Below are 9,870 nucleotides of genomic sequence, written 5' to 3' on the forward strand. Positions count from 1 at the left end.
AGAAGAATAAAGAATACAAAACATAAAGAAAACCCAAAAATCCTGAAAGGGAATTGAGGAAAGATCTTCAGTCTTGATGATGAATCTGACTTCTGAGATGGATCAATCGGCTTCCTTGGGGTAATTCCTTACCCCTTTTCTCTGTCTCTCTTTTTCTCCTCCTCTAGTGCGTATTTATAGGCTTTGGAATGCCTAAAAACCCTCCAAAGTGGCCTTTTCCAAATTGGACTTAACTTGGGCTCAGCAGGGACACACCCGTGTGCCACGGCTGTGTGACGTGAATGCCAGGCCGTGTTCGATCCGTTAAATTGCACACAGCCGTGTGGATCAATGGCCAGGCCGTGCTAATCGTGAAAGCCTTGGTCGATACCCTCGAAAGACATGGATGTGTGAGCTGCCCGTGTGGCAAGGCTGAGGTCGTGTCATCTTCTTGATTTGGTCCATTTTGTCTCTTTTTGGCTCCTTTTGACTCTTAGTGCTCTCTTAAGTACAAAACATGCAATTAATGCATTAGGAGCATTGAATTCACCAATTTTAATGAGAAATCATCTATAAAATGCATTAAACATGGGGTAAAAATATGTATAATTTACGGTTTATCAAATACCCCCACACTTAAGCATTTGCTTGTCCTCAAGCAAAATTCTCAACTCATAATCAGAATAAATCCTTCTCAACTTATAATCTCCATCAATAATATCTCAAATTAATCCATAGGTAATCATACATTGAGAATTTAACTAAAAGAACATAAAAGTTTTAATCATTCCAAGTTGAGCATTTTATCCCAAAAATATAAGTGTCTTCCCTCATCTAAGTAATTACATTTAATTCAGGATATCACAGAGTTTTACATCCTCACTAAAGGTTCAATCAAATCACTCGAGGTGTTTTAAGGACAATAAAGGAAGCACTCAATAGTCAATAATGGAAAGTCATTACCATAGGCTTGTATGAAAATCAAATCTCCACCACTTTAATTTTAAGATGATACATCAATCAAAAGGTCTTTAGAGGGTTGTAATGAGGCTTGGTTAGCGGGTGTGGTCACAAGCTGAAAGAAAGGGTTAGAATCGAGATTGAATTGAAAAGTTACCTAACTAGAAAAAGAGTTAATCTTCACTTGCGTACAACAGAGCTTCTCTCAGAATATGAAATTACTAATATGTATACATAGTTTTTTTTTAAGAACAAGTTAAATAAAGAAGAAAAACATAGCTAAACAATTTTTCCAACTCAGATCTCGACAAAAATAGGGATCAAATTAATTTGGGGGATTTCAACAATAATGGGTTAATGGTTAATATTAAGGGTAATATAAGGAATGGCTTGTCAGCCTCAAGGGGGTTTACTAGGGGTTAATCGTGGAGGTTGGCTTTTCATGGCATGAGTGGGTTAATCCTAACTGCCTTAATCATTTTGATATATCAAATCAAATGGTGTGGTCTCGACATTCATAATCAAGCAAGTTCTAGAATAACAGTTCAATACTGATGCACTCAAAGCAATAATAAAAGTGAGCATGAAAGGATCAATAGATGCTCAAAAGGCTCAAAAATCTCACAAAAATTATGGCTTTTTGATGTTTAGACTCGTGAATTCTAATTCAAAGTAATACCTAGACTTGGGGAAACAGCCTATAATTTTAATTTCTTAAAAATCAACTTATCATGCTTGATTCTCTAATGTCTTAAAGTTTAAAAAACCAATGCATAAATCCCTATGTTTTAATTCAAGATATATCAATCAGAATCATAAATCAATTAAAATTTATCTTAAATATGATATGATAGTTTTTTATGAGAACAAGGTAATTATTAATGAATAACCCCTCACACTTAAGATGTGGATTGCCCTCAATGTACAAAGATAGATGTTAGATAATAAAAATAAAATAGGGAGAGAAGTGAAACTTCCTGTATGATGAATTCCTCGAACTTAGAGTTTTAGAGAGTGATCGGTTTGAGAGTGGAGGAGGATACTCCAGTAGTCGTAGAGGTTCATTAGGCCATAAGTCCTGCGCCAAAAGAATATTATATCTAGTGGTAGCTATGGTCGTGGTCGAGCAGGACATGGCAGTCATGGAGAACCTTCCCCGGTGGTGTTGTAGTTCCTATGTGATGATAAGCTTAGGAGTTCTATATAACTTTGATAAAATCAGGAACTTTTTAGGAGATATTAGGAAGTATAAGGATTCGAAAAGAAATAACTGAAATAAAGAATAAAAATAAAATTCTAAAATCTAATAAAAATAATAGAAATAGTTTCAATAATAAGTAAAAATAGAAAATAATAAATAAATATTTCTAAACATCTTCATCGTTGAATGGTTCAAGAGGCGGGACTGGCGATGAGATGGGAAGGTGCTGACAACTCTGCTGTAAAGTAGCATCAATGTTGTCAAATTGTTGAAAACACTAAAGCTCAAATCGGATGAGGTGCTCAGAGATGTTAGCAAATGAAGCTACCATATGAACTGGACGAGAAGGTGGTGGTGGCTGAGAATAGGGATCAAGGAGTGGAGAAGGGGAGATTTCAGCTAGGGCTTTGGAAAGGAAGAGGAAAATGAATAGTGATTTGCTTATATAGGGGAGGGCCACACAGCCTAGGGCCACGCCCATGTCCTTATGAGGTTGAGCCCGTGTGTTTCGAATTTTGCAATTTTAGTTCGTGCTTGGCTACTATCCCATGCCTGTGTTTCTTAAGGGTGTGTGGTACACGGCCATATGGCACAGCCGTGCCTAGCTATCTTCGCTTCTCCCTCGCCCATGTTAAGGTACCACACCCGTGTATTATTGTCCACGGCTTAACGGCACTGGCGTGTCTCACACCCATGTCGAAGAAATAGAATAAAGCCTTGTCCTTGGCACGCCCGTGGGTTTCTATTCCCACGCCCGTGTGTGTATCAAATTCACCCATGGCCATGTCACACGGCTATGGGGATTTATCGCATTTCGTGTTTTGGGGAAATCATTTACCCTGTTTTCGCACGGCCGTATCGCACGGTCGTGTTTTCCTCCGTATTGGTACACACAACTTTAAGCACGGCCGTGTGGTGCTGGGAACCGGTGCTTCAAATACTCTGTTAGTGACCTAAATGTTTAAAATTTGAATTTAAAATAATTTAAAATGGTTAGTACTCGGGTTGCCTCCCAAGAAGTGCTTATTTATAGTCTAAGCTCGACTTACCTCTCTGTTGAATGGTCAGGGTGGTTCGAGGAGTTCATACTCCTTATTCCTGTTGTCAATTTTAAAATAAGGTTTTAAACGGGTGTTGTTTACCTTAAAAGTGCTGAACTAGGGATGACTCACCTCCACTATACCGAATGGAAAAATATTAAGTACCGTAAGAGGGATTTCCTCATTTGGTGTGGTAGTGACAATGTGAGGATCAGCGGCATCTAGTAAGACTATATCGCCAACCTTAAGTTGATTAGGAGAGGTTTCGGGCTTGTTTCTGCATAGTTTCGATTTATCATGTGTTCTCAGTTTGTGTTCTCACCATTCGTCTAGCTCCTCTATCCGTAGTCTTCGTTCTTGATGGATGTCTTTGTTCTGTTCATGATAGTAGCGCACTGTCTCTGTTGTCTTTGTTCGAGGAAGTTCCTGCAAGGATGATTGAATATTAGTTTTATCGTCTACAGTTTTTATAGCAGTATCTTGAGTCTTAGAGGTTTTGACTGAGTCGCATGCTTGAAGTGTTACTGCTTCGTCAACTGCACGAAGTGTTAGCTCTCCTGTGCCTACATTAATAATGGTTCTGGCAGTTGCTAAAAATGGTCGTCCTAAAATTAGAAGTACCTCATTATCTTCATCCATATCTAAGACAACGAAGTCTATTGGGTAAATAAATTTATCAATTTTAACGAGAACGTCTTCAATAATACCCTTAGGAAATCTAACTGTTTTGTCAGCCAATTGTATGCTCATCCTAGTCTGTTTGGGTTTACCGAGACCTAGTCATTTAAACATTTTATATGGCATAACATTTATACTTGCCTCTAGATCAGCTAAAGCATTATTCACAAATAGATAACCAATTAAGCAAGGAATTGTAAAACTCCCTGGATCTTTCAATTTGTTAAGTAGTTCATTCTTTAAAATAGCTGAGCAAACTGAATTGAGTTCCACATGCAATGTAGCGTCTAATTTCCTTTTATTGCTCAGAAGTTCCTTTAAGAATTTTACTGAGTTGGGCATCTGCGAAAGAACTTCAATAAAGGGTAAGTTAATATGTAAGTTCTTTAAGAGTTTGACAAACTTACTGAATTGTTCTTCTGTTCTGTCTTTCGTCATCGTTTTAGGATATGGCACACGAGGTTCATGATTTGTACTTACCTGTTTGGGATCATTATTGTTCACCTCTTCTCGTCCTTTGTTCATTGTGTTGGCTTGCTGTATTTCTAGCTCGGGTGCAATGAATCCTTCCTTATCTTGAGTGCTAATTGTATTGAAGTGTTCCCTCGGATTAGGTTCAGTATTACTTGGTAGGCTACCTTGTGGTCATTCAGAGATTAGTTTGGATAGCTGGCCTATTTGAGTTTTGAGTCCTTGGATCGATGCTTGTTGATTCTTAAGTGCAGTCTCAGTATTTTGGAAACGGGTTTCTGACACCGAGTTGAATTTAGAGAGCATCTCTTCAAGGTTTGGTTTTTTCTCTTGTTGATAAGGTGGTTGTTGAAAACCCTGAGGATTTTGTGGCTTTGGATTTCCTTGACCTCCCCAGGAAAATTTTGGGCGGTTCTTCCAACCTGCATTATAAGTATTGCTGTATGGGTTAGTTTGAGATCTAAAGTTTTTATTACCCATATAGTTGACTTGTTCCTCTTCGTTTGTGGGATTGAAGGATCGATATTTTGTATGCACACCTCCTCTGCTTGAGTCACACCTCATTACTGGATGTACCTGCGTAGAACCAAGTAAACCGTCAATCTTTTTATTTAGAAGTTCTACCTAATTAGAGAGCATGGTGACTGAATCGATGTTATAGACGCCGACTATTTTCGTTGCCTTTGTCCTCATAACTTGCCACTGATAGTTGTTCAGTGACATTTCCTCCATGAATTCATAGGCATCTTCCGGTGTTTTATTGTTGATGGTTCCGCCAGTAGCTGCGTCAATCATTTGTCTTGTCGAGGGATTCACACCATTGTAGAACGTTTGAACTTGCAACCAAAGCGGTAACCCATGTTGAGAACACCTTCTCAGTAAGTCCTTTATCTCTCCCATGCATCATAAAGTGTTTCTAAATCCATCTGCACAAAAGAAGAGATATCATTACGCAATTTAGCCGTTTTAGCCAGTAGAAAATATTTTAGTAAAAACTTCTCGGTCATTTATTCCCAAGTAGTGATAGACCCTCGTGGTAGCGAGTTCAACCACTGTTTAGCTTTGTTTCTCAGTGAAAATGGAAATAACCGAAGATGAATGACATCATCAGAAATGCCATTGATTTTGAATGTATCACAAAATTCAAGAAAATTTTCCAAGTGCGTGTTGGGATCCTCATCCTGCAAACCATCAAACTGAACAAACTGCTGTATCATCTGAAATGTGTTAGGTTTTAGTTCGAAATTATTCGCAGCAATAGCAGGTCTAACTGTACTAGACTCAGTTCCTGTTAAAGAAGGTTTAGCATAATCATACATAGTAGGTGGAGCAGGATTTTGATTAGCTGCAATTGCAGGAGGCAACTGATCGCCTGGGTTTTCAGCCATCTCGTCGGTTGGGGTTTGAGTATCGTTTTCTCGCTCGTTCCCCGTGTAGCGTAAACTACGCCTTATTTCTCTTTGATTTTTACAAATTGTACGATCGATTTCTTCGTCAAAGAGTAATGGTCCTGATGGGTTTCTTTTAGTCATAAACTATAAAAACCTGCCAAGAGAGAGAAAAAAGTAAATTAATAAATAATAAAATAAAATAAAATTGCAAGAAAAATAAATGGCTAAAGTAATAAAAATTTAGTGTTCCTAATATTTCAGTTCCCCTACAGCAGCGCCAAAAACTTGATCACGTGATTTGTAACAAGTAATAAATATTTATAATGAAGATCAAACCTAGACTAACTATTATCACGACGAAAAGGCAAGCGCACCTATCGAACAATAGTATAGTAATGGCAAGACCGGGATATCGTACCCACGGGAACCAAAAGTACTAGTAATAACTATCTTTTTATTATCTAGCCTAAGAATAAATGGGTTTGTTTTAATTAACTAATTTATTTAAACTAAGAACACACAGAGAAAAGAATTGGGGAATTGCTTTTGGGAAAATCGATTGACTTGAGACAATACCTAAGGAAAAATCCACTTAGACTGTACTTCTTATTCTACCTCTGAATCCGACGATTTATACATTCAACTTGTTCCGTAGAGATCCCTAAGTTATGTTATTATCCCTATTCAAGACTAATAACGTCTAATCCCTAGATTGAATAACCGAGAATTTTCTCTAATTAACACTCTAGGGTTGCATTAACTCGATCTATGGATCCCCTTATTAGGTTTCACCCTAATCCGGCAAAATCTGGTCACCCTATTTCTAGGCGCGTAATCAACTCCGCTTAATTATGGCAAATGTACTCTTAGACAGGGTCTATTCCTTCTCTGAATAAGAGCCTGTCTTGAATAAGTTTCCTGGGATATCAAAGAAAGAATTAAGAACACATAATTAAGAACAAGCTAAATATTTATCATACGATTCAGAAAATAATAACAAGATTCGTCTTAGGTTTCATTCCCCTTAGGTACTTAGGGGATTTAGTTTATAACTAAATAAGAAAACATCTCAGAAGAATAAAGAATACAAAACATAAAGAAAACCCAAAACTCCTGAAAGGGAATTGAGGAGAGATCTTCAATCTTGATGATGAATCCAGCTTCTGAGATGGAACAATTGGCTTCCTTGGGGTAATTCCTTACCCCTCTTCTCCGTCTCCCCTGTTCTCCTCCTCTAGTGCGTATTTATAGGCTTTGGAATGCCTAGAAACCCTCCAAAGTGGCCTTTTCTGAATTGGAATTAACTTGGGCTCAGTAGGGACACGCCCGTGTGCCACGGTCGTGTGACGTGATTGCCAGGTCGTGTTCGATCCATTAAATTGCACACGGCCGTGTGGGTTAATGGCCAGGTCGTGTGAATCGTGAAAGCCTTGGTTGACACCCTCGAAAGACACCGGTGTGTGAGCTGCCCGTGTGGCAAGGCTTAGGCCGTGTCATCTTCTCGATTTGGTGTGTTTTGTCCCTTTTTGGCTCGTTTTTGGCTCATTTTGACTCTTGGTGCTCTCCTGAGTACAAAACATGAAATTAAAGTATTAGGAGCATCGAATTCACCAATTCTAATAAGAAATCATCTATAAAATGCATGAAATATGGGGTAAAAATATGTATAATTTACTGTTTATCAGTTATGATTATGTTGCAAGTGGTATAGGTACCTACACAAAACTCATAAGAATTAGTTCAAGTTATGTATATGAATAGTAAGGATGAAAACGAGTAAGTTATTCTATAGTCATTCGAGAATCCGAGAATCTTGTGCAAGTGCATGATGTTACTTGGTAAAGCGATGTTAATTATTTACTTGTAACTTACTAAGCTTTATACTTACTTCCTCTTTTTTCCATTTTTCTTATAGTGCCACCAAGCTAGTTCGAGAATCAAGGGAAGTCGGAGGCATTGATCACACTATCACCTAAAGTTTTTGGTATAGTTAGTTTAAATATTTTGAGCGTGGCATGTATAGGGACTTGGTCTTTTTGTTTAATGTCATGTTGGGTTAGCCACAAGTGTTGGCTCATATGGATGTGATATACAGTTTGTATAGGGTACTGATGTTGGTTAATACTGATTATTATTAAATGCATTTGATGAAAATTCTTATGGATGTGTTTGTTGCATGGTTCGTGTTTATAAGTAAGAGATGTTGTATGTGATAGGAAATAGCTTGGAAATGATGTATGGATGCCTAGGTATTGGCTGATATGGTCATGTGTTTATGTGGTATTGGTATTTTTTGATGTTTTTGTAGGTGGGTGTAAGTAAGAGTGACAAAAAGACTTGGTAAATAGCTTTGTTTTTGTTCACACAGGCAGACACACGACGTTATTCTAGATCGTGTGTGACACACAGTTTGCCCCATGGGTGTGTAGTCAAGTTGTGTGTCCCCTGTACCTAAATTTGGCAAAACAGAATGCCCAGTAGTAACCACACGGGTGGAGACACGGCCGTGTGTCTCGACCGTGTGGAGGAAACGACCTAGCACATGGGCGTGTGCCTTGGTCGTGCGCCCCTAAATGGTTGATGACGTCAGAAATAGAATGTTAAGGTTTTTGTACACAGGCTGAGACACAGGCATGTCATGGCCATGTGAGGGACACGAGCCATGGACACGGGCGTGCGGCAAGCTGTGTGAAAACCCCTGTAGGTTTGAATTGAGAAATAAATTCGCACGGGCTAGGGACACGAGCGTGCCCCAATATGTTCAGGCCGTGTGAGCTACATGGGCCTTCAACATGGCCATGTTAAGAGGACACACAGGCATGTCGCCTCCCATACGGGCGTGTGCCCTTATTTACATTGAAATTATTCAATGTTTTCACATTGTTCGGTTATTTCCCGAACCATTTTCAAAGTGTGTTTTTGGGCATCGTAGGCTCATATTAGGGGCGGTAAGAGGAAGTTTGAAAGTTTTAAATTTGAGCATGTGTTTTTGGGCGTCGTAGGTTCATATTAGGGGCGGTAAGAGGAAGTTTGAAAGTTTTAAATTTGAGTAAAATTCGATAACCCGAAATTGTTTGTATGTATGTGTTTAAGTCTAGTAATGCCTCGTACCTTTTCTCGACGTGGAATACAGGTAAGTGGCGTTACATTTATTGGTATCAGAGCTGCAGTTTAGTCAATTCTCAGACTAACGTAGCAAGTGTAAGAGTCTAGCTGTACATGCCATAAATACATTGTGATAGTGTGACGACTATTGACGAATTTAAATTATGTTTTCATATAGTAAATGGATCCCAACGGAGCAGTGGCGAATGATGTAGAGAGTAATGTGCCGACACTGGAGGGACGACGCCAATTGAGAGTGGGCCCGTGACATTTAGTCAGGGTGGAGGGTCTAGAGAAGCCTACCTCCACATGATGAACGCATGGTATTCGGAGTTTGTTCGTGCAAACCCGAACACTCCACCTCCTCCAACCCCTCTAATCCCCCGGCCTGCCCCCAAAGCTCCCCAAGCCGTAGAGATGATTAGAAGGGAGAAACCTCAGATTGACAGAATTTTAAAGCAAGGGGCCGAGGAATTCTAAGCGAATATAGATGATGAACTAGAAAAGGCAGAATTCTAGCTTGAAAATACCATCAGGGTATTCGATAAGCTGTCTTGCACACTTGAGGAGTGCATGAAATGTGTGGTGTCACTCAAAAGAGATTCGGCTTATCACTGGTGGAAAATGCTCGTACCGGTTGTACCGAGGGAGAGGGTAACTTGGGAATTTTTCTACGAAGAGTTTCATAAAAAGTATATTAGCCAGAGATTTATAGACCAGAAAACAAAGGATTTTCTTGAATTAAAGCAAGGCCAATTGATAGTAACGGAGCATGAGCGTGAGTTTGTGAGGCTCAGCAAATACGCTTGGGAGTGCGTATCCACCAAAGCTATCATGTGCAAGAGATTTGAGGATGGATTGAATGAAGACATCTGATTATTAGTTGGGATCTTAGAGTTAAGGGAGTTTGTGATGCTTGTTGAGAGAGCTTGTAAGGTAGAAGAATTGGCCAAAGAGAAAAGAAAAGCTGATATTGAGTCTCATGACTCAAAGAAAAGACAAATGGGGAAATCACATCAGACCTCATCCAAGAGATCGAGAGAGT

At 39.1% G+C, this 9,870-nt stretch overlaps 1 non-coding gene across 1 annotated transcript; it reads left to right on the forward strand.

Moving 5' to 3' along the window:
- Positions 1-5,182: 5,182 nt before the first annotated feature.
- Positions 5,183-5,288, forward strand: LOC128290722 (small nucleolar RNA R71). Its single transcript, XR_008280510.1, has one exon. It is a non-coding gene; the product is annotated as a small nucleolar RNA R71 (small nucleolar RNA).
- Positions 5,289-9,870: the final 4,582 nt, after the last annotated feature.

This window comes from Gossypium arboreum, chromosome 3 (genome assembly GCF_025698485.1).
Source record: "Gossypium arboreum isolate Shixiya-1 chromosome 3, ASM2569848v2, whole genome shotgun sequence".
NCBI lineage: Eukaryota > Viridiplantae > Streptophyta > Magnoliopsida > Malvales > Malvaceae > Gossypium > Gossypium arboreum.